The sequence below is a fragment of the Marmota marmota genome, unplaced genomic scaffold, assembly GCF_001458135.2.
Source record: "Marmota marmota marmota unplaced genomic scaffold, marMar, whole genome shotgun sequence".
NCBI lineage: Eukaryota > Metazoa > Chordata > Mammalia > Rodentia > Sciuridae > Marmota > Marmota marmota.
Window position 1 is genome coordinate 3,277,267 of NW_025999990.1, and position 24,706 is coordinate 3,301,972.

General features: G+C 34.7%; 1 protein-coding gene across 1 annotated transcript in view; it reads right to left on the reverse strand.

Annotated features, from left to right (window-relative positions):
• The window catches only part of Erbin (erbb2 interacting protein), a 128,789-nt gene extending 104,083 nt beyond the window's left edge, over positions 1–24,706 (reverse strand). Inside the window, exon 1 of the mRNA XM_048806579.1 lies at positions 24,327–24,706. The gene's annotated coding sequence lies outside the window, so the exon portion shown is untranslated. The remainder of the gene's footprint in view (positions 1–24,326) is intronic.

Here is a 24,706-nt window from a genome sequence, read left to right on the forward strand (position 1 = left end):
AAACACAGATCTCTAACTTCTAGAGGGATTGGGGGTTGGATCTAATTTTCAGTACAGCCACAAAAGAATGGCAAATAAGTACTCTACAATCTCTGCTTTTATAATGGAATGACAACCAAACACTATTCCGATCTAACCAATGCCTTAACATATGTACATCTCATCCTTACTACTTCTAGTTTAAAAACAACTGAAAAAGATCACTTGGTCAAATTACATAAAGTAGCACCACCAAAAACAACTTAGGAAATTGTTGTATGACTTGGATGACTGTAGTAAAGTTACAGGGAAAAGAAACTATACCAACATTCATCCCTTGGACCTAAACAACAGTGACTCTATCTTGCACTCCTTGCTTTGGAGGGTCCCATGATGGCAGCACAGCCCTCCCATAAAGCAAGGAGTCCCTAGGACAAAGGAAACTTGTCCTTCTAAAGCACTTGCTTCCTACTCCCCTAATTCTAGACTTAGTACTGTGGGCATAAAGGACCCTAGAATTTCCTGCCCAAACATCCCAGAGCCAAATTCCAAAACTTCTTTAACTAGACCAGTCTTGTAGTTAAAGGATGACACTATTAGAATCTGTACCCTTAGGCCTAAAAGCTGAGCAAAAGTCAACTTTATGTAGAAGATGTAAAAACAACTTGATATATTGATATAGGTGTGCCTACATCCCCTCAATTATGGTAAAGAGCTATGAAAAAAAGGGTCTCTGTACCACCATAATCTTACACAAGATATTCGGGAATCTGAGAATACCAAATTCTAGCCCGGCTTCCTGGGTCATTATTAAGGTATACTTTTGAAGGTAGCAGGATAAAACATTTCATTAGGCAGGTTCAAGCTTGACTTATAATTCTAAAATTAGATAAACGGTATGTGAAGCTCCATTTACATTTCAGTCCCTTGACCCACAAAAATAAAAGGCAAGCATTCCTAGAAGGCTTATTTCTCCAAAAGTTTTCAATCTAAGATCCTTTAAGTCAGTATTCAAATTGTAAACCACAAGTTCTATGATTTTGAAATAAAAACAAATTAATACACAGGGTGTTTGTAAAGGTAGGAAATATGAAATTATAGATATATATACATATATTAGTTATACATTCAAATAATAAGCTCTTTATGTTTTTCTATCTCCTTATAAATTTTCAGGGGACATATCTCTAAGTTTAAATAACTTCAATAGTAAAGAGAAGACTATAATAAATACAGTATTTAATCTTGTTTCCAGACTTATTAGAGTCTGCAGTATAATTTTTATGCCCCCCCCAGATTAATAATAGAATATAAAGGCACCTCAAAAAGGCATCTGGAAGTTGGAGAAAATCATGATTCTTTTTATTATATACAAATTCTTTATTTTATATAAAATACTTAGTATTTGCCAGGCACGGTGGCATGCGCCTGTAATCCCAGAAGCTCAGGAGGCTGAGGCAGGAAGATTAAAGTTCAAAGCCAGCCTCAGCAACAGCAAGGCACTAAGCAACTCAGTGAGACTCTGTCTCAAAATAAAATACAATAGAACGGGTGCAGGCTGGGGTTGTGGCTTAGTGGTAGAGAGCTCACCTAGCATGCACAAGGCTCTGCGTTCAATCCCCAGCACCACATAAAAATAAATAAATAAAGGTTTTGTGTCCAACTACAACTAAAAAATAAATATTTTTTTAAAAAAAGGTGGCAGGGGAGCACTGCTGGGGATGTGGCTCAGTGGTTAAATGCCCTGAATTCAATCCCTGGTACCAAAAAAAAAAAAAAAAACAAAAAGGTATATATAAAAAACCCAAAGCCAAAATCATAGTGAATGGGGAAAAACTGAAAGCATTCCCTTTAAAATCTGGAACAAGGCCAGGCACAAAGGACCATGCCTGCATCCTAGTGGCTTGGGAAGCTGAAGGAGGAGGATTGTAAATTCAAAGCCAGCTTCAGCAACTTGGTGAAGACCTAAGCAACTTAGTGAGACCCTGTCTCTAAATAAAAAATTTAAAAGGGGGTAGGGATGTGGCTCAGTGGTTACAATTATTTTTTTCTTCCACTTACTTATTTATTGAGCACTTTTTACATATCATACAATGTTCAAGGCCGTGAAGTAAAGAATAAATCCTTGCCTTCCTGAAATTTATATTCCAACACAAGAGAGACACAGTAGGCAAGATAAAATAGTTATACAATGTCAGGTAAGGTACCATAGAGAGAAATAGGATAAAAACACAGAGGTGAGCCACCTTTAGAAACAGCATTCTCCTAACTATCCCAACTTTATTTTCACATGACTAATCTGGGAGGAAGGTTAAACTGAAGGTTTCCACTGGCCTGTCATTAGCATTTAGTCTATATATAAAATCAAGTCATAACCCAGCACACGCTTGACTTTAATCATTGCCCTCACAAAATCTACATTCTAATATATTGGGATAAGCAAAACTTGGGACCCAGAACCATCACATAGATCAAATGAATTCCAAACGTAAGAAGTGACTGAATTTGCCCCATTTTTATTTATGTACTCTTTACTGGTATTTGTATTAACTAGATAAGCTTTCCCACTATGCCATATTCCCTTTTATTCGCCAATTAACATATACCATAAGACAACTGGTTCTAAAGGAAAATATTAAAAATGAATGCTAAGGTCTGAGGTTGTGGTTCAGTGGTAGAGCACTTGGCTAGCATGTGTGAGGCACTGGGTTAGATTCTCAGCACCACATAAAAAATAAATAAAGACATTGTGTCCATCTATATCTAATAAAAATATTTTTAAAAAATGAATGCTAAAGTTATTAGGAAAACCTTTAAGAAGAAATAATATAACTATGTGTGTCCCCCAAAATAACTATGTGGTAGTTTAAACACTATGCCTTAATATTAATAGTTTCTTTATGAAGGAAGTAGAGCTTAAACTTCCCTTCCCCTGAAAGCTAGATTTCTAACAAATGAATTATATGGAAAGATAAAAACAGTAACTCTATAGTGGGGAAACCTGATAGATACTACCCAGTCAAGTAATCAAGTTCACATTTCCAACTAAAAAAAAAAAAAAATGTTCAGGCCACACATGGTGGTGCACACCTATTAATTCCAGCTACTGGGGAGGTTGAAGCAGGAAAATTATACCTACCACAAGGTTAAGACCAGCCTGGGCAACTTAGCAAGAACCTCTTCCAAAAATAAAATTAAAAAGGGCTTGGAATATAGTTCAGTGGTAGAGCATCCCTGGGTAAAATCCTCAGTAGTGGCGTGGGGGAGATATCACTCTAAGATTATACATTCTTCCTAACTGCTATGGTTTAAATATTAGATGTTCCCCCAAAATTCATGTGTAAGACAATAAGAGAAGGTTTAGTGGTGAAATGATTGGGTAAGAGAGCTTTAACCCAATCAGTAAATTAATCTCCTCATAGGAATTCACAGTGATAAAGCAGGTAGGGTGTAGCCGGAGGAGGTAGATCCCTTGAGGCATGCCTTTGGGGTATATATTTTGTCCTTATTGAGTAAAGCACTCTCTCTGCTCTCTGGTGATATCCCCTACAGCTTTCCTCTGCCACATACTTCTGCCATGATGTTGTTTCTACCTTACCTCAAGCTCTGAGGAAGAGTCAGCTGTTTATGGACTGAGAACTCTGAAACAGTAAGCCCCCAAATAAACTTTTTCTCCTCAAATTGTTCAGATCTGTTGGTCATAGCAGCAAAAAAAAAAAAAAAAAAGCTGACTAAAGCATTAATACAGTAAGAAAAGCACTTTCCTTGAGTGGTATTCTTCCTAAAATACCATTAACCCAGTCTAATAATGAAAAGCAAAAAATAAAGACAAATCTAAAATTAGGAAAATTCTACAAAATACCTAAGTAGAACTCTTCACAAATCAAGATCATGAATACCAAGAAAAAACTAAGAAATTGTCAGATTGAAGGACAGACACTAAGACATGAAAACTAAATGTTACATCTTGGATTGAATTCTACAACAGTAAAATGAAATTAGTTGAAAAACTGGTAAAATTAAAATATAGCCTATAGACTAATTAATACTAATGCACCAAGGCTAATTTCTTGGTTTTGATAAATGTGCTATGGTTACATAAGATGTTGAGATAGACAGATATTTTATATATGTATGATAGATAGATATATATATCATACATATATAACATACACTCCCTCTGAACTATCTTAGCAAATTTGAGGGGAGGGGGTTAGAGACTGAACTCACACATGCTAGGTAAGTGTTGTGTTTTACCACTAAGCTACATCCCAGCTCCCACAATTCTTTTTTAATTACAAAATTACTTCAAAATAAAATTTTAAAAAAATAATAATAATTCTGGTGTTTAACTTTTTGTGAAAAAAGGAGTGGTTAAGCATGAACTAGAGGAAATACAATCTGCCAGTGGTACTAATATTCCAACATTCAATCATAAAGAGTTTTAAACAACACTTCACTGAAAGTCACCCCTTTGATTACATGAAAGTGTGTTTTTTCATTTGTTTACTTTTTTATCTAATTCTATCAAGCAAAACAGAATACTGTGCAGCTCAAAATTAAGGATTTCCTAGGATCATGACTGAGAATTTCTTTAATGCCACAAATATGTGATTGGTAATGCAATTTGAAAGCCTAAAGATTTCCTAAGCCAAAATCATCTGTATTATATACTTTGCTATTTTCAATGGTCTCAGTAAAGCACTTACATTAAGTGTCAAAAGCAAATATGAACCTGACTTTTGAAGAAAACACAAGCTTCACAATAATTTAAGCAAAACTTTTTAAGGAAAAAAAATGGACTTCTACTTAGATATAAAGAGTTCTCTTTTTTTTTTTCCTGGGTACCAGAGACTGAACCCAGAAGGACTTAACAAGCCACATCCCTGGTCCCCCCACCCTTTTTTTTTTTATATAATTTTGAGACAGGGTCTTACTAAGTTGCTTAGGGTCTCCATAAATTGCTGAGGCTCTTTGAACTTGCAATCCTCCTGCCTCAGCCTCCCTAGTCACTGGGATTATAGGTATGCACCAAGCACCTGGCTCAACTTTAATATGATTAACACACCAGTTCCTCACTTCATTTCAAGAGCATCAATAAGCAAAACAAACTCCAGTATGTCATCTTTTCATTAGGAAGTAAAATCCTAAAAGTAGCTAGCAAAAGTCCAAATATAAACAATGTCTAGAGGAGTGTAAGAAATAACTGTATCCATTCGTGTCTATTTTATCCTTAGATCAACTTAAGAATACAACAAAACCAACACTTATTAGCCTATCCTCATAATCTACCTTTCCCATTTTTTTTTATATATTTCACCCTTTTCTTATCAGTAAGAAAAAGGCCTGATATAGAATATGTGCCAAAAAAATCACTGTCAGTAACACTGTCCATTCATTACTTAATAGCCCTTTCTTAAGGGAATTCACATTTTAGAAACTGTAAAAGACAATGCAAGGAAAATCTTTATCTCCTTTGAAGAATTTGTGATATGATTATTTAGTGTAATAAGAACCTTGGCTCCAAGTAAGCTTAGCTAGCTCTCAAGTTCTATCACAACTATGCTAAATTACTTACATAACTTTAAAAATTATATTATTTCCATGTTCCTTCTCTTGGATCTCATTTTCTATTTCTATTAATTATGTATCCACATGCTACTAAAAGCCATTTCAAATCTTCAATCAATTCCCCCCCAAAAAGTAATAACCAAGTTGAATGTATGAGGATACTAATATATGAATAAAGAAAAAGAGAAAAACAATCCAAAAAATAATAATAATGTCCTTGCTGGGCACAGTGGCACATACCTGTAATCCCAGGGGGCTGTGGGAGGAAGATAGCAAGTTCAAAGCCAGCCTCAGCAACTTAGCAAGGACCTAAGCAACTCAGTGAGACCCTGTCTCTAAATTAAATACAAAAAGGGTGGAGATGTGATGCAGTGGTTGAGTGTCCCTGAGTCCAATCCCTGGTACCAAAAAAAAAAAAAAAAGGATGTCCTTGACAGGTGTGCACCTATAATCCCAGCAACTCAGGAGGCTCACACGGGAGAATCACAAGTTTGAGGTCAGCTTGCGTAACTTTGCAAGACCCTTTCTCAATTTTTTTTTTAAAGTGGGGAGAGGGAACTGAGGAAGTAGCTCAATGGTAAAGTGTCCCCTGAATTCAATCCCCAGTAAAGAATGGGGGTAGGAGGGTCCTTGATATATCATTTGAAAAGATCTCCAAACAGAAAGTTAACACAGCAAATTAACTGCATAAATAAAAAGGCAGAATGGAATAGCAGATCCTAACACAAAAAGGAAAAACCTATGTGCCTTCATCACCAAGATGCCCTTCAATGTGAAATTGTAAACTGGTAGTATATCCAATCCATATCACAGAATAGTAATCAAAAATAAAAATGGACAAACAAACTGGGCATAGGGGCTCTCACCTGTAACCCCAGTACTCGGGAGTCTTGAGACAGAAGGAGCCCCAATTCAAGGTCAGCCTTGGCAACTTATCAAGAAAGACCCTGTCTCAAAAATTAAAAAGGGATAGGGATATAGCTCAGTCATAGGGTGTCCCCAGGTTCAAACCCCAGTACTTAAAAAAAAAAAGAAAAAGAAAAAAGACAAACTATGGTTCTACATACACAGCAACTTTAATGAATCTCCATAGTATGAAAGCAAATTCCATTTATTTGAAAAGACAAAATGGAGAGAAAAGGGCGTTTGGGAGGGAGGCAAATCCCAGTAATAAAAAGACAAAAAAACAGGAATACTTGTGATGATGGAACTATTCTGTCTTGACAATTTTAATGATACTATAATTCTATGCAATATTACCATTAGAGGAAATTGAATAAAAGGTACACAAAACCTCACTGTAAATTTTTTTTTTTTTTTTTTTTTTTTTGTACTGGGGATTGAACTCAGGGGCACTGGACCACTGAGTCACATCCCCAGCCCTTTTTGTATTTTATTTAGAGACAGGGTCTCCCTGAGTTGTTTAGCACCTTGCTTTTGCTGAGGCTGGCTTTGAACTCACAATCCTCCTGCCTCAGCCTCCTGAGCCTATGGGATTATAGGTGAGCACCACTGAGCCCATCTCACTGGAATAATTCTTAAAATTGCATGTGAATCTATAATTATCTCAGAATAGAAAACGTAATTCACAAGAGAAATCTGAAGTTAAACATTTGTAAACTGGAGGAGGAAATATTCGAATTTTTACTTCACTTTCAAAAAAAAAAAAAAGTCTAAAGAACAATGTCCAAGAACAATTTAAAAACAATATAAAAAAGTTTGTATATTTAAATTTTAAATTGAATGGCTAATCACTTTTTAAATTATAAAATCAAACTATAAGCTTTCCAAAATAGAATCTGGCTTTTTAAAATTTTCTTTTTGAGCCCAGGGTCTCACCTAAGGAAGGCATGAGCTCTACCACTGAGACACATCCCCAATCCTCACAATGATTTTTTTGATATGACACCAAAGGCACAGGCCACAAAAATAAACAACCAAAAACCAATTCGATTTTTTGAACCAATCAAGACAGTATCATTCATACATGAATACACAACCAGTGTAACTTCACATCATGTACAAACACAAGAATGGGAAGTTAAACTCTATGTAAGTATAATATGTCAAAAACTCTACTGTCAGGTAAATCTAAAAATTATTTATAGCAAAAAAAAAAAAAAAGTATCAGCCAGGCACAGTGGGACACACCTATAATTCCAGCTACTCCAGGAAGTTGATGGAGGTGGTGGATCCCAAGTTCAAGGCCAACCTTGGTAGAATTTAGCAAGCCTGTCTTCAAATAAAAAGGAACAATAAATGTTTAAAAGAAGGGTAGAGATGTAGCTCAGTGACAATTCTTATCAAACATGTGTGAGGCCTTAGGTTCAAACCTTTGTACTACCAAAAAAAAAAAAAGACAGTATAAACAAATAGCATACAATGGGAAAAAAATATTTGATATTTATTATCAAGAACTCCTACAATGGCTGGGATTGTGACTCTAGAGTGCTTGCCTAGCACGTGTAAGGCACTAGGTTTGATCCTCAGCACCACATAAAAAAATTGAATAAATAAATAAAGGTATTGTGTCCATCTACATATATATGTATATGTATATGTATATGTATATATATATATATATATATATACACACACACACACACACACACACACATATATTTTTTTTTAAAAGAACTCCTACAACTGAAAAAAACAAAACACCTTGGGTTTAAAACCAGGCAAAGAACTTTCTGAATAGACATTTTTCCATTAATAGCCAATAGGCACATAAAAGAAGTTCAATATCACTAATCATCAGGGTAATATAAATCAAAAAGTACAATAAGATTCCACCTCACACCCAAATAGTATCACTACTCTCAAAGAAACAAAACAGAAATGTAAGAATGTGAAGAAACTGAATTCTTATGCACTGTTGACAGAAATATTAAAAAGTACAGTTGCTATAGAAAATAATAGTGCAATCATTCAAAAAATTAAACACAAAATTAGCAAATTTTGATCCAGCATTCTACTTCCAGATATATTACAAAAGTACTGAAAGTAGTATCTCAAAGAAATATTCATATACCCATGTTCAAAATAGCTAAAATGTGAAATCAACCCAAGTGTCCATACACAGATGAATGGATAAGCAAAATATGACATATATCCATATAATGGAATATTATTCAGTCTTTTTTGTAAAAAAAGGAAATACTGACTTATGTATGCTACATCACAGGTGAACCTTGAGAACACATGCCGAGTTACTTAAAAAAGAAACAGTGGCTGCCAGGGACTAGGGGAAAGGGATCATTATTTAATATGATGTTTCAGTTTTGCCCGATGAAAATGAGTTCTAGAGATGGTGGTGGTGAGGGCTGTACAACAATATGAACGTACTTAATGCCACTGAAGCAGTACACTTAAGAATGATCAAGAAGGTAAATTTTTTATCTTTTATCACTATAAGTAAATGGGAGGGAATTATAAATCCAAATAAGGAAATACATAAGTATTGAGGGAAGCTTCAGCGGAAACAATGATACTTGAACTTGATAGATAAGCAGAATTGTATATAAACAGTCAACCAGCAATTGTATGGACAAAATTTTAGTGATGAGAGTGTTTCCGTTTTCATCTTTAATCACTTGCTTATTTCTCAGAAATTAAACAGGCCAATATTCAAATTTTAATTTTCCATAAACTGCCAAATATGATTTCTTTAAAGGTATGCGATATGTCATTTCAACATTAATACATTAGTCCCACATATGTCCCAGTAAAAAATAATCTGATTTCAAATAATGCAAGCGCCTTAAAACAATATTCTCAATTCCTTGCTCCCATCCCTTAAGACATTGCTGTCACTCACCTCATGTATTCCACATCACTGAATATACTGTTGCTATTCTTAGCAACAATGATGGATGTCATTATATATTTGTCAAAATCCATAGAATGTATACCGCAGAGTGAACTTTATTATATAGAGTGGACTTTAGTTAATAATAATCTATCACTATTAGCTCATCAATTGTAACAAAAGTACCACAAGAATATAGACGTTAATAGAGGAGATGGAGAGGAAGAGGCATGGGAACTTCCTATACTTTCTACTCAATTTTTTTATAAACCTGAAACTACTCAAAAAACTTAAGTTCATGTGGAAAAAAATCTGAGCTCATGTTACAGAATTATGTACAGCTTTAAGATAAACCTTCCTGTGAAACTTTTTGGCTCAAACATTAATACCACGGGCTGGGGTTGTGGCTCAGAGGAAGAGCGCTCGCCTAGCATGCATGAAGCACTGGGTTCAATCCTCAGCACCACATAAAAATAAAAAGTAAAGGTATTGTTTCTACCTACAACTAAAAAAATAAATGTTTTTTTAAAAATATGAATACCACCATTTCTTGTAAACTGAGCTAGTTTATTCCAGTTATTTCTAAAATTAAAAATAATCATCTTTATGGATCCACCATTTTACCCAGCTATCCCACTCCTCAGTTTATACCCAAAAGACTTAAAATCAGCATACTACCGTGATGCAGTCACATCAATGTTTACAGCAGCTCAATTCACAATAGTTAAACTATGGAACCTAGATGCCCTTCAACAGAAGAACAGATTAAGAAAATGTGGTACATATACACAATGGAATATTACTCAGCCATAAAAAATAAAATTATGGCATTTGAAGGTAAATGGATGAGTTGGAGAATATCATGCTAAGTGAAATAAGCCAATCCCCCCAAAACAAAAAATAAATGTTTTGAAAAAATATGAATACCACCATTTTTCTCTGATAAGTGGATGCTGATCCATAGTAGGGCAGGGGATAGGAAAGAATGAAGAAACTTTGTTTTGTGAGGGGTGGGTTGTGAGGACAGTAAGGACAGTAGAAAGAGAAGATATTATTACCCTATATACACATATGATTACACTAGTGTAGTGACTCTGAACCATGTACAGCCAGAGGAATGAGAAGTTGTGCTCCATTTGTGTATTACAGTCAAAATGCATTCTACTGTAAAATAAATTAATTAATTTAAAATAAAATCATCTTTGACAAACTGGCACCTTCCAAAAAGAAAAAAAAAAACAAGGCACAGTGTTAGAGCACTTGCCTAGCTCTACCTAGTGAGGCACTGGGTTCAATCCTCAGCACCACGTAAAAATGAATAAATTAAAGTTATTGTGTTCATCTACAACTTAAAAGATAAATTTTTAAATAATAAGAAAAATGTACAAACCCAAAATTTCCTTACTTATGTGAACCCAGAAAGAACTCTTCTTCTCTAATACTTATTTTAAAATCTTTAGAAAATACTACTGTTCTAAAAATATTCTTCAAAATTTTTTAAACGCTAATATAAGGGGAAAACTAATAAAGTTGGGAAACTGGAATCCACTTTTTTAATTTCACTCAGGACACTAATAAATTATCTCCAGTATTTCACTTCCCTCACTGAGCTAATAGTTTCCTTTTCTGCTAATTAAAAAGAAAAGGAAAAAGGTTTATCCAAACGAGATTACTTCTAAGTCAATTACAACAATACAGTGAATATGAGGAAAATATCAACATTTTGGGGAGCATGCATTTCATGTACACCTAATTATCTACTACATATACTATAAGAAGGTTAAAATCTTGATCAATGAAACACGTAAATTGACAGAAATTAACCTTAAGGCATAAGCAGTGACAAATATTCTTTGTGAAACATTTATGTACATAAATTAGTTTATTATAACTGTAAACTCTACTTACATAAAGAACCCAAATATACATCACTTGATGTATATAATCACATACGTACATAAAGTCATTACTAAAGCATCATCCTAAATATTAAGATCAATGAAAATATTTATAATTGATTTTTTTAGAGATAAAGCAAAAAGTAAAGGAACAACAAGGTTCAAGAAGTGCTTCTCAGATGACTGAAGACACCTTCAGGGTGCAGTTAATGGGCAGAAGAAAAATAGAAGTCGTTCTTAAAGAATCTATCCAAGGACTGGGGTCGTAGCTCATTGGTAGAGTGCTTGCCTCACACGTGTGAAGCCCTGGGTTGGATCCTCAGCACCACACAAAAATAAATAAATAAATAAAAATAAAGATATTGTGTCCATCTACAACTAAACAAAAATTTTTTAAAGAATCTACCCAAGAATTTTTGCTTTTCTAACAAATATTCAGAGTTTAACAAATTTCCTTTTTCTTCTTCCCATTTCAATGGGTACACAATGCTAGAGAAAGTAAGTACAGTCCTGCCCCCTAATGAAAGCATAGAAATAAAATACTATCCCAGTTCTCAAGGGGTTTACAGTAATATAAGGGGAAACACTTAGTCAAATAAAAGGATAAGGAGATAAAAAAGGAGAAAAAAAGAATGACTTAATCAAACTTCTATAGTGTTGGGGACTATATCAAGCAATGGGAGAAAGTTAAAGGGAAATTTTTGTAGTTAAAAACATGGGTTATAAAATAACAACTGTTCTTGGGCTGGAGTTGTGGCTCAGTGATACAGCACTTACCTGACATGTGTGAGGCCCTGGATTTGATCCTCAGCACCAGATCCTCAGGCTTAATTTTTTTTTTTTTTTTTTAGTTGTCGATGGATCTTTTATTTTACTATAAATAAATAAAATAAAAGATCCATAGACAACTAAAAAAGAAATTTTAAAAAAACTGTTCTTAAAAGTACTTGTTAATTTGTATATTAAATTACAAAATATTAGACTATACCATTTAATTAATATATTTATGATTCAATTACAAATAAAAGGGTACTATTAAAATCTTGATCAATGTTACAAATGTGTTAGAAATGTGTTACAAATGGTTAGAAATCTACAGAAAATAAAGTTACCTGAGTATATCCTTAAGCCAAATGTATAATATTAAGTTACTTTTATAATTGGCATAAATTATTTCCAATAGGATTAAATTCAAAATGCAAAATGACTGATCAATCTAATTACATTAGAATTTAAATTTCTATATAGCAAACACCATAACCAAGGCATAAAGCAACAAACCAACATCAATTAGAACACAAAAAGCATATAAAACATACTACACTAAAAGAATTATTTATTTTAAACTTGTCAATATCATAATTAATAAGCAGATTTAAATTCAAGCACTGACTCCCAGTCTATATTCTTACATACTATACTACATATTATAGTACAGAGGTACAAATAGTACTATGGCTTAGATGTGATTTGTCCCCCAAGCACTCAAGTAGTATAAGTTTGGTCCCCAGGGTGAAAGTGTGGAACCTTTAAGAGGTTAAGGCCTAGGGCTAGAGATGGAACTTAGTGTTAGAATACTTATGGAGAATATAGATAAGGCCCTAGGTTCTATTCCCAGCAAAGCAAAAGGAGTGGGGGTGCTTAGTGGGAGGTCTCTGTGTCAATTGAGGGCATTCCCTAGGAATGCACTGTGGGAGTTCAGAGTCTCTCCATGGCTTCCAGTCTTGCCCAGTGTTCTCACCCTCTTTCACACTCTCCTTCCATTGTGGTGCCATCAGCCATAAGGTGATGCAGCCAAGAAGGTCCCAGAAAGAATCGGCACCCTACTGTTCAGACTTTACTTAGCCCCCAAAACTTGGAGCTAAATAAACCTCTTTTCTTTTTAAGTCCTTAGCCTGAGGTATTTTATCATGGAACAAAAAAAATGTACTAATACAGAAATCCATTCCAAAATGTACACAAAGTACTCTTACACAGTTTTGGTGGAAATGCAAACAGATAAGTCTTTGAAGGGAATTTCACTCTATAATTTTAAACTAAACACACAAGGAGTATCTCTGGGAGACAGGATTATGGAAAATTTTTATTTTCCATGTTATATATTAACATTTAGATTTTTATAGGAAGATTAATTTTACAATCATTTTTAAAAAATAAGGTAATTGTTTCAACCCTTTGCCTACAAAAAGCTCTTCTCTGCTTTTCCCACTTTCCTATCCTACCCTAATGCACCTCACTCTACAGATACTTAAAAGACAGAACTGGTAAGAATGGTTCTGATTTCAGTAACTGAGGAAGATGACTCAGGGTCTCTCTGGTTTGGGAATGGCTTTCAAAAAAAAAAAAAAAGAGTAGACAGTACACTATGTTGATATCATATATTCATGACAAATAGCACCTACTATCTATAGTCCCTACAATCCTAGAGTTAGCACCAAAACAATTAACTATATCTTTTGAAGACCACAGAGATTAAAAAGGGCACCCAAATTATCTCTAGTCACCAAAGGCTATCTCAGTATGTCTCTTAAATCACTTCCAAAATCTCCAGGGATAGGGGAAGTGAAATCAATTTATTCTAGGCTAGGTGACAGCCTTAGCCAGAAGATGATTTATTTTAGCTTATAGGTTTTGTATAGGGTCCTAATACAAAACATTCTTTACTCAGAGTCTAGAATTAACTTAAGTTTAAAATTCCAAGGACATCATTAGCATAGAAATATGTTTCAAACTTTGGGATGATGCAAACAAAAGAACTTCCATATAGAAAAACACAGTTGTATCAAAATCACTGCCTTCATACTGAAACAGAACAATTATTCCCACAAGAAACTTGCTTTTTGTTTTTATATTTATTTTTTAGTTGTAGGTAGCACACAATCTTTATTTCATTTTTATATGGTGCTGAGGATCGAACCCAGCCAGCGCCTCACGTGTGCTAGGCGAGCACACTACCTCTGAGCCACACTCCCAGCCCAAGGAACTTATTCAAAGCACATAATAAAAGTACTGAACTTGGACTAGGGATTAGCTCAATGGTAGGGCACTTGCCTAGGATGTGCAAGGCCCTGGGTTAGAGCCCTGGCAACACGTACCCTCCCACCACCAAAATTCTTTCAATACCCACTTTTCAGAGTAACCTGGAATTACTGAGGAATGAAATATTTCACCTAAGTATACTTTATTATAAAATTAAAGCTTGCCATTTTTACACTTTAGAATTTTATTCCTTTAGAAATACATCAGGAATGTATTGTACTATAAGAGCTTCTGGCTCAAAATGTCTGAACAAATATTTACCTCAATACCTTCATAAAAAGGAAAACTAGTTTCTACTGATCAGATAAATTACAAAGACAGAAAGGAAAAAAAAACATAGAATGAATACTATGGTGCTCGATTAAAATTAGGGTTATTGGGCTGGGGTTGTGGCTCAGTGGTAGAGCGCTTGCCTAGCATGCATGAGGCACTGGGTTTGATCCTCAGCACCACATAAAAATAAAACAAAGATATTTTGTCCACCTAAAAACTAAAAAAGATAATTTTTTAAAATTAGGGTTATTGTAGTCTCCTAGTTTTCTCATATACATAAATAAATATGAAAGTATGTGTATACACAAATGTCTCCTAGCTCTATACACTGAGAGGACTTGGGGCCTCTAAATACATTTCCACTAAAAATAACAAAGGAAAGTACAAGGTATACTTAAAACATCTCATTGTACTAAAAAGGATGAAGGTTCTCAGAGACAGAGACAGAGAGAGAGAGAGAGAGAGAGAGATAAGAGAGTAAGCCAGCTGGAAAGGATTTTCATTGGCCAAATCAAGAACTATTTAAGCATTAAAATAAATGATAAAGGATTACAACACTTTGAATAGGAAACCATGAGTCTAGGAGATGTAAATAAATTAAAATCTGATGAGGAACAAAACATTTACATAGTTTCAAAGTTATTTATCCCACCCTCCCAACAAAATACTCATACACTACAAATACGGAAAGGACAAGTCTGGCAGTCACAACTTTTATCAACTAACTGAATTGCCACCACCTCCCAAGATGCAAGGAGGAGAAAGCTGCATCACATCTATGACAACCTTGCCAAAGATCTAATCATAAAAATTTAACCATGAAATCTAATCCAAGACCAATTCATGAAAAGTATTAGACAAATGAAAATTGAGGAGTATTCTACAAAATAACTAGGCTTGTAATTTTTAAGTGTCAATAAAACCATAGTAGAGTATGCATGATGTAAGCCTCTAGTAAAGTTCTCTGTAAAGGCAGAAATTGTTCCAGATTGAAGGAGAATAAAGAGATAACTAAATGTAATATATGGGGACAACTGGTGGAGTTCAGACGTTAGTCATGTATTCATGCTAACTTTCTGATTTTGATGGTCATAATACATAGGGAAATGTCCTTGTTCACAGGAAATGAACACAAAAGTATTTCAGTGTGAAAGGTCATCAGGTGGACAACTTACTGTCAAATGATTCAGGAACAAATAGTTCCAACTTTTCTGCATGTCCGTCTTTGTCTCAAAAACTAAAATATAAAAAAAGTTTCATAAAATCTGTAATAGTACTGAAAATATAGAAAGGGTATGTCACAGACAAGAAAAGAAAGTAATTTGAGAATACCATGTGGATTGGAAGAGGAAGAGATGACAACAAAATACAATACCCCCTATTCCCTATTTCACATTCTACCATTTCAGCTACCTATGGTCAACCATGTTCAGTTACCTATGATCAACTCCAGAAACAAACAATTTGTAAGTTTTCACTTGTGCACCATTCTGAGTAACATAATGGAAGTTCACATGATCCCTCTGTCCAGAGTATAGACACTGATACACTGCTTTCAGGTTACTTATTAGTCACCTAGGTTATCAGATCCATTACAGAGGTATTGTAGTACTTATGTTTTACTTAATAATAACCCCCAAAACAAGTTATGCTGGCAATTATATATGCCCCAAAACAGCCATAAAGTGCTTTCTTCTCAATTAATAAGGAGAGAAAAAATTGCATCCTGAAGGTGCTAAGATCTTCATTAAGAATGTGTTCTACATAGGAAAATGTAAAGAAGGAAAAAGAATTTCATGTTAGTTTTGTTACTGCACCTCAAACTGCAAAAGATACAATCATTCTGCTGCGAATGCAGCTCAGTAGTAGAAGGCTTGCGTGAGGCTGGGTTCCACCTCCAGCACAGAAAGAAACAGAAGTCATAGTGGGTGGCAAGTGCTTACTCAAGACAGAAAAGGCATCAAATTATAGAGTTTGAGACTATCCATAGTTTTAAGCATCAACTGGAGGTCTTGGAATTTATCCCAAGAAGATAAGAAGATAATACTACACATTTGAGGGTACACATTTGTGTACCCAAAACAAGCATCAAATGCAATCTCTAAAAATGTTGAATTTCCTTAGCAAGGAGGATTGGAAGATGTATATCCTGGTCAGTTAGCCAAGTAATAAAACCATAGTAGAACATGCATGATTTAAGTGTCTAATACAGCTCTCTGTAATTGGGAGAGCTGCCCGATAGTATGTGAAAATAACAAGAGTATCTGCTGAGGGACAGGAAGAAGTCAAGCTATTCACACACCCTAAAGGAGAAACCCATTTGTTATATATTCCTCTCTCTCCTCTTCTAAGCAATAACCAAAGCAAGAAGACCTCGAGCTGGAAAAACAAAGTACAATTAAGAGAGCAGTACAATTAAAGTTGGGCCATAATATAAAACTTTTTGACCTCCATGAAAAATCTAACATTTGGAGGCTGAGAAAGGAGGAACGCAAATTCAAAGCCAACCTCAGCAAAAAGTGAGGCACTAAGCAATTCAGTGAGATTCTATCTCTAAATAAAATACAAAACTGGGCTGGGGAGGTGGTTCAGTGGTTGAGCGCCCCTTAGTTCAATTCCCGGTAACGGCCCTCACCCTGGTTCCCACCATGTCCCACCTACTCCCCCCGCCCCAAAAAAAAAACCCTGAAAACCAAATGAGCTAAAAAATCAAGCCACTTGATTCTCCCAAAATAGGAGGGGGGTGGAATTCTCCCAAAATGCAATACCAAAGGATCAAAAAAAAAAAAAAAAAGAATCAAAGGAAGTAATGAAAGCTCCACAAATCCCAACCCATTAATGTCTTCAAAGAGTGGTCCACAGGTCCTGAAAATCCACAGCCCCTAGTCCTGACACTTTTCAAGAAGTCTTTAAGGTCAAAATTATTTCTTCATAACAATACTCTAAAGTTATTTTTCCCTTTTCCATTATACTGACATTTTACACTGATGATATGAAAGCAATAGTGGGCAAAACTACTAGCATCTTGGCAGGTACATGTATCTTTACTACAAATTCCCAGATTTTTAAATGCCACAATGCTCAAAGATATTTTTAGTAAAACAAAATAAGTGAAGTAAAAAGTAACAAAAATTCAAAATAAACCAAGTATATCTATTAAGAAACAAAAAATAACTTAAAATCTTGTGTTTGCTACTGCATAATTAGACGTGTCAATATTTGGAAAATACATATAATTCAATGAACCAATATTTTACAAGTCACCGATGTAGGATGTTACAAAAATCATGAAAAAGGTAAAAGATTTATCCAAAGTACAAGGAAAAAAGATACAAAGTACAAGATAATGATACGAAATGAAATTTTCAGTGATATGATTTCAGATTCAACATTTCAACTAACCTGTAGAAAACCACTACTTGTCAAATTCTGGTTTATCAAATACTTATCAAATTTTGATAGCAAAGAGTATATACACAATTATCTTAAAAGGCCAGGAAAAAATTCCTCCCTTTTCTAACTACATCATCCATATAAGGCTGTATTTTCTACATATACTTTAACCAAAACAACATATTACAACAGATGGAATGAAGAAATTGATAAAGAATTAAGCTGTTTTCTTTTAAACCACACATAGAAACTTGCAAAAATACAAAACTGCCACTCCTTTTGCTCAATTACAGACAGCCCTCTATATCCATGAGTTCATTTCACAATCATTCATTCACTGAAAATATTAGGAAGAAAAAAATTGCATCTGTTCTGAACACACAGAGACTTTTAGCACTTACACTGTATTAGGTATTTAAGTAATAGATACATACATACATATATAATTTAAAGTACATAGGGAGGACTATGTATGTTATATGAAAATACTATACCATTTTATATAAGAGACTTTAGCATCCACAGATTTGGGTATGAAAGGTTAGGCCCTGGAACAATCTTCCATGGATACCAAGACACAAATTGTTATTTGTTTTGGAAAGTAGTTATATTTTTATTAGAACAATATTTAGTATTTTAAGTTTGTTTTAGCTTATAATACAGGAAATACAGGAAATAGACCACATAAGCCAAAAATTCTGGGTTCTCAGTAATTTGTAAGTTTAAAGGATTCTAAGACCAAAAAGTTTGAGAACGGAGGACTTAGGGCTATGACTATTTCTTATAATTATCCATCTTATAATAAAATGACTTCTGACAGGCAAATGAAATGTATAAGGCACTCTGCCCCAAAGTAAGTAGTCCCAAACTACTCTAGATATGATCCCTGACTTGATGGTTCACCTTAAAATTTTTCCTCTTTACAATAATGCAAAAGTGATATGCATCTGGAAAGCAGTGTGGAGGTTCCTCAGAAAACTTGGAATGGAACCACTATTTGACTCGCTGTCTCATTCCTCACTGTATACCCAAAAGACTTAAAATCAGCATCCTACAGTGATGCAGCCATATCAAGTTTATAGCTAAACTATGGAACCAACCTAGATGCCCTTCAACAGAGGAACAGATTAAGAAAATGTGGTATATATACACAAAGGAATATTACTCAGCCATAAAGAAAAATGAAATTATGGCATATGCAGGTAAATGGATGGAGTTGGAGAATATCATGCTAAGCAAAGTAAGCTAATCCCCAAAAAACCAAAGGCCAAATGTTTTCTCTGATAAGCGGATGTTATCCATAATTCGGGGGGCAGGGGGTGGAGATGAAGGAAGTTTCGGTAGGACAGAGGGAAGTGAGGAGAAAGGAGGGAGTGGGAAGGATAATGGAATGAGAGGGACATTATTAACCTACATACATGTATGATTATATGACTGGTGTGACTCTGCACCGCTTACAGCCAAAGGAATGAGAAGCTGTGCTCCATTTGGGTACAATGTGTCAAAACGCATTCTATTGTCATATACAGCTAATTAGAACAAATTTTTTTTTAAAGTGATATGCGTTTGGTAGAAACTATAATTTAATGGGTTCAATCCCCAGTACCACACACACACACAAAAAAAAAAGGGAAAAAGAAACCATACTTCAAATTTTGATCTTTTCCCCAGCTAGCAAAGCATATACAACATATACAATATGCTCTCACAAACCATGGAACAAGATTGAGAGTAAACTATCAATACTCTACTGGGTTGCAGGGGTTTTGTTGTTTGTTGTTGTTGTTTCTTTGAATTCAGGTATTCAATAAATTACATGAGATTTTTTTCTACCCCTTATTATAAAATGAGCTTTGTGTTAGACAATTTTGCCCAGTTGTAGACTAATGGAAGTATTCTGAGCACATTTAAGATAGGGTAGGCTGCCTAAATTCCCAGCAATTTGGGAGACTGAGGCAGGAAGACTACGACTTCAAAGTCAGCCTCAGCAACTTAGCAAGGTCCTAAAGCAACTCAGCAAGACCCCATCTCTAAATAAAATATATTAAAAAAAAAAAATAGTTAAGCATCACTGGGTTCAATCCTGGTAAAAAAAAAAAAAAAAAATGGTGAGACTAAGCCATTATGTTCAGGTTAGGTACATTCTATGCATTCTTCTTCTTCTTCTTTTTTTTTTTTAATTGTCAATGAACCTTTATTTTATTTATTTAAATGCAGTGCTGAGAATCAACCCAGTGCCTCACTCATGCTAGGCAAGTGCTCTACCACTGAGCTACAGCCCTAGCCTCTTAAATGCTTTCTTGACTTACAATATTTTCCTGTTATGATAGGTTTATCTTAGACGATATAAGTGCTTCTCATCTTAAGTTGAGAAGTACTTATATCTTCTAAGTTATTCAGTCTTCTTTCCATTTTTCTATTCCCTCACTGTAATACCACAGGTCATAACTACATGATGTTGTCAATGTGCATTTCTTACCCCCTTCTTACACACCAAAAAGCCAAGAGCTCACTATGTACAAAAGTAAATGGACTTTGAATAAGGATGTCCTTAAAATTGAAGCCCAAAAACTTTATTTTACATATTTGATTACATAATATCATCTTTTTATCTTCTCGTTTTTCTATATATTCTCTATATCTGAATTTATTAATGTATAAATGACTTCCAAACAGTAGTAGAGTTTATTAAGCTAATTTTTAGATATTCTTCTTTTCTACTGTCTCACATGCCATCATTTATAAAGACTGGCAAGACCTTCACCTAATGTGGCCTGGAACAAAATTTGAAGTGTGAATAGAGTGCCCATGTGCTTATCTCACAGGAGAAAAAAATAGGCAACTTCAAAATTTTAGGAACATTTAAAAAAGCAAAGAAAGAAACAAAAAGGAGAAGGAAGATACCCATAAACACATGTACATTTAGAGAGGCTAAACACACACACACACACACACACACACACACCAAAAACAACAACAACAGTCAGGTAGGGAGGTTGCAGAGTGTCAAGACATGAGAATGTTTAACAATCTAATATGATTTCAACAGTTAATCCTAAGGACATTAAAGAGAAAGAAGGAAACTGAGGAAACAAACTAAATAAAAACAAATCAGTATATTAATGCATATCAAAACAAAATACTGACATGTATACCAAGATGGAATACAAAAGGAATATTCAAAATTAAATGGGGCTGATCAAATTTTTTCTACTGCATGTTTTGAACAGTTTTTTGAGATAATAAGCAGACTAATAAAGTTTGAAAAAGAAGGGAAAGGCAAAACATAATTAATAAACAACTGGTAGACATGGACAAATAGGGGAAGTAAATGAAGCTAACTATAAAAATAGGAACCTAAAGGAATTAGAAAAGAGCTGAACAATAATTAGATTTCTTTTTTACAGGTAGGAAACCAAAGACTGGAGAAAACTAAACAGTAAATCTGAAAAATGGAAGTAGCATAGTTCAGGAGTTAGTGTTGACAGGAACCCAGAAAGAGAAAACGAAAATTTTTTAAAAGTACAAGGCAGAAATTAACAAATTCCTTGAGATAATTCAAAAGCAGATATTATAGAGCATAATTCACATATAGATTTACCATGGAAATAACAGTATATATTCAAAAGTTGCATAATCTATCATGAACAGTTCAGAAAAGGAAAAAAAAATACCTTCAGAGGTTTATAACATAAATAGTCCAAAAAGCATGTACCAAAAAAAGAATGAATGATCAAGACAAAAGGGTCAAAATGATAATACAAAAAACAAAGTATGAGTATTTAAAGAGAATGTGGAAAATAGTAGCAATTACAAAAAAAAAATTAATTCTGCTATCCAACATCACTAAAATTCATCAAAACCCCAAATACTCTGTAAATACTTCCATAATCTATTTCTTTAAAAAAAAAGCCTTAAAATCTAAATCATATTATCCATAGGCAATTATTTCAAACAAATGCCTAAATATGCACCAAATTTTCTGAAATTTTAAAGTATTTCTTAGAAGATACTGTTTACTACCAATAGCTCAATACCAATAATGTCTAAAATAATAACTTTAGAGATTTACCAATGACACAAAGTAGCACATAACAAAAATTTGGTTTCCACATCTGAACCTCTATAGGCTTTTTATACATGAAGTTCACAATAGATTGATCCCAAGTGGCAAGGAGACTTCATAACTCAATACCTACTAGATGATGATCTGAAAATTCATGATTACTTTCAATACAGAGACTTTATATGTGCATTTTGTGCAATATAAGCAAAAGCTCTGGAAGTACTCTATATTTGCCAGTTTAAGAAAACACACACAATACTAATACACAAACTTTTAAATCATTTTGAAATATTTTAACTGTCCTTTCTAAGCCTCTTTGTAAACCTGTCACATTTATAAACAAGGCTTTGAAAATATTTATAGTTTGACAACAGTATAAAACCTAAAACTCATTCAGTGCTAAGCTAACAAAATTTAATTGGAAGTAAACTACAAAGTCAATTATGCCTTACTGAAGGGGGAAAGGAACTAAAGATAATTACAAAGTGAACACCTCCCTTTTAAAACTATGTTATCAGAACTTAAAACATCCTACTTATTTTTCCCTAAATTTGGGGGGGGGGGGGCAACTATCTCTAAAAACAGGAGTTTAAACAATCATTTTTAAGCGTGATGAAACTTTTTTAATATAAAAGTTACAAACATGGAAAAACATCTTCACTAAGTGCTAAGTCTCTGTTAAAAAAAAAAAAAAGACTTGCTCTATTAAGGCTTTGTTGCTCTGGGGCCAAGTATAAGCCTTATAAGGAAACTGAAGTTCAATGTCATTTATTTTGTTCCCCACTTTTAAATGCCCAAGAATAATCTCCTTTGCTGCCTAAAATCATCCAAAATCATAAAGCAGATCAGTTATGCACTTTAAAATCCTCGATAAAGCTACTCAGACTTACAGGAATTACTGGATGGTTCACAAATTTTACCAAAAATTGAAAGGAAAAAAAAAAAAAAAAAAAAACTTCAGACACCGGGCTCTAGGAACAAAACAATACATAGTAATAGTTAAAAGATTCTCTTTTTGAAATATACTTAAAGATGAAGTAGCCAAGAACAAGTTGTGGAATAACTAGATCCTGATCTTTAAAACCTACCTTTTTTCTTTGAACTAAAGAAAGCCAACCCTTTTCCCTCAGTTTCCGGTAATAACTTTGGTAGCATATGATTAACTAAACATCAGTTTACATTTAAGATATACCGACCAAGAGAATCTCTTATTTAATATTTGTTCAAAAGCACATTATTATCTTTGACCTCTCTTTACCACAACAGCACTGGAATAAAACTAAAAAAGACACACACTAAAACAACATTTCGGGTTTGCTGCAACCAAAACTAGTTTGATCTATGAAGCCTACCCATTGGCTCAGAAATGCTCATAACTCTGACTGGTGGAATGTCTGCCACGCTTGACAAATTCCCACCCACTCAGTAGGTACCTAACACTTATCAGACAGAACCAAACAAAATCAGGAGAACACAAAAATCTGAAGATCGGACAGTTCAAAAAGCACATTTTATCACCATCAACGTGACTGCCATGAAAAATCATTTTAAGCGCTTTACTTCCCTTCCTATATAGGCTCTTCTGAAGTACAGAAGTCCTAACAAATCAACTACTTCCAAGTGTGTGTTGTTTTTTTAATCATACCTCTCTCTCTCTCTCTGTAACCCTTACAACGTCCTTTTTCTTCGTAATGGATCTGTTACACTTCTAGCAGACATATGCTTTCAATTAACCAAACAAGCATTACAGGGTACAAAACGTTTGAAAAGAACAAATAAAGAAATCTATTACCTCGCCCTGAAAAACAACTAAAGTCCAAGCAAATACATTTATAAGGGTTTGAACAAAAGTGTCTCCATAAACGATTATCGCAGAAACCAAAACAATCGGCATCAACATAAACAAATGCGGCAGCCATCTCAATAACAGCAAATCACTCGCTCCAGCGACCTTTCTTCCAAAACAAAAGTTGCCAGTTTCAGCAACTTAATATACAATGTATATGTTCCGAAAACCTAAAACTTCGGGACCTGTGCTGAACAAAGGCACTCTTTCTTCCGATTGCGGAAAACTTTTCGTCCCACCGCATTCTTACAACCCCTTATAAAAAGAGAAAAGAAAAGAGTCCAGATGGTAGGAGGAGGAGAAAAATCAGGTCTACTATTTAGCTCCTAAAATGCTACCCACTCTTAACTTGAAAAAAGAATGCACGTCGACTCGAGCAAAGTAAAAATACTATCGCCTGTTTTCCGGCCCACGAACTTCGCGACTTCTAGACACTTTCGTGAAAATTACCTTTCGGTCGGACAGTGTCTCAGGGCAGCTTTCTCAAGGCTCCGCTTGACATGATTTCCTTCCCTTCATTAGTCACTTAGGATCCAGCCGAATTTCTCTCTCGGGTGAGAGCGGATGTGCAGTGGCCTCCCGAAGAAGAGTGGGTTGCTTTGGTGGGGGTTGGGATGCGGGCTGGCTTCCTGGCCTCGAGTTTTGCAGGAGTTTCCCAGCCCCAACTAGGATCTCCGCCGAAAGGAGAAAAAAAAACTTTTCACTCGTGACACCGCCCGGAATTGCCGTGCGAAACTCACTTCCTGCCTTGGCGAAAAGCAGGATCCAGCTCGGTCCAGGGGAACCCGGAAAACCAGCTCCGCGCGCGCCGCCGAGGGGGAGGGGAGGGG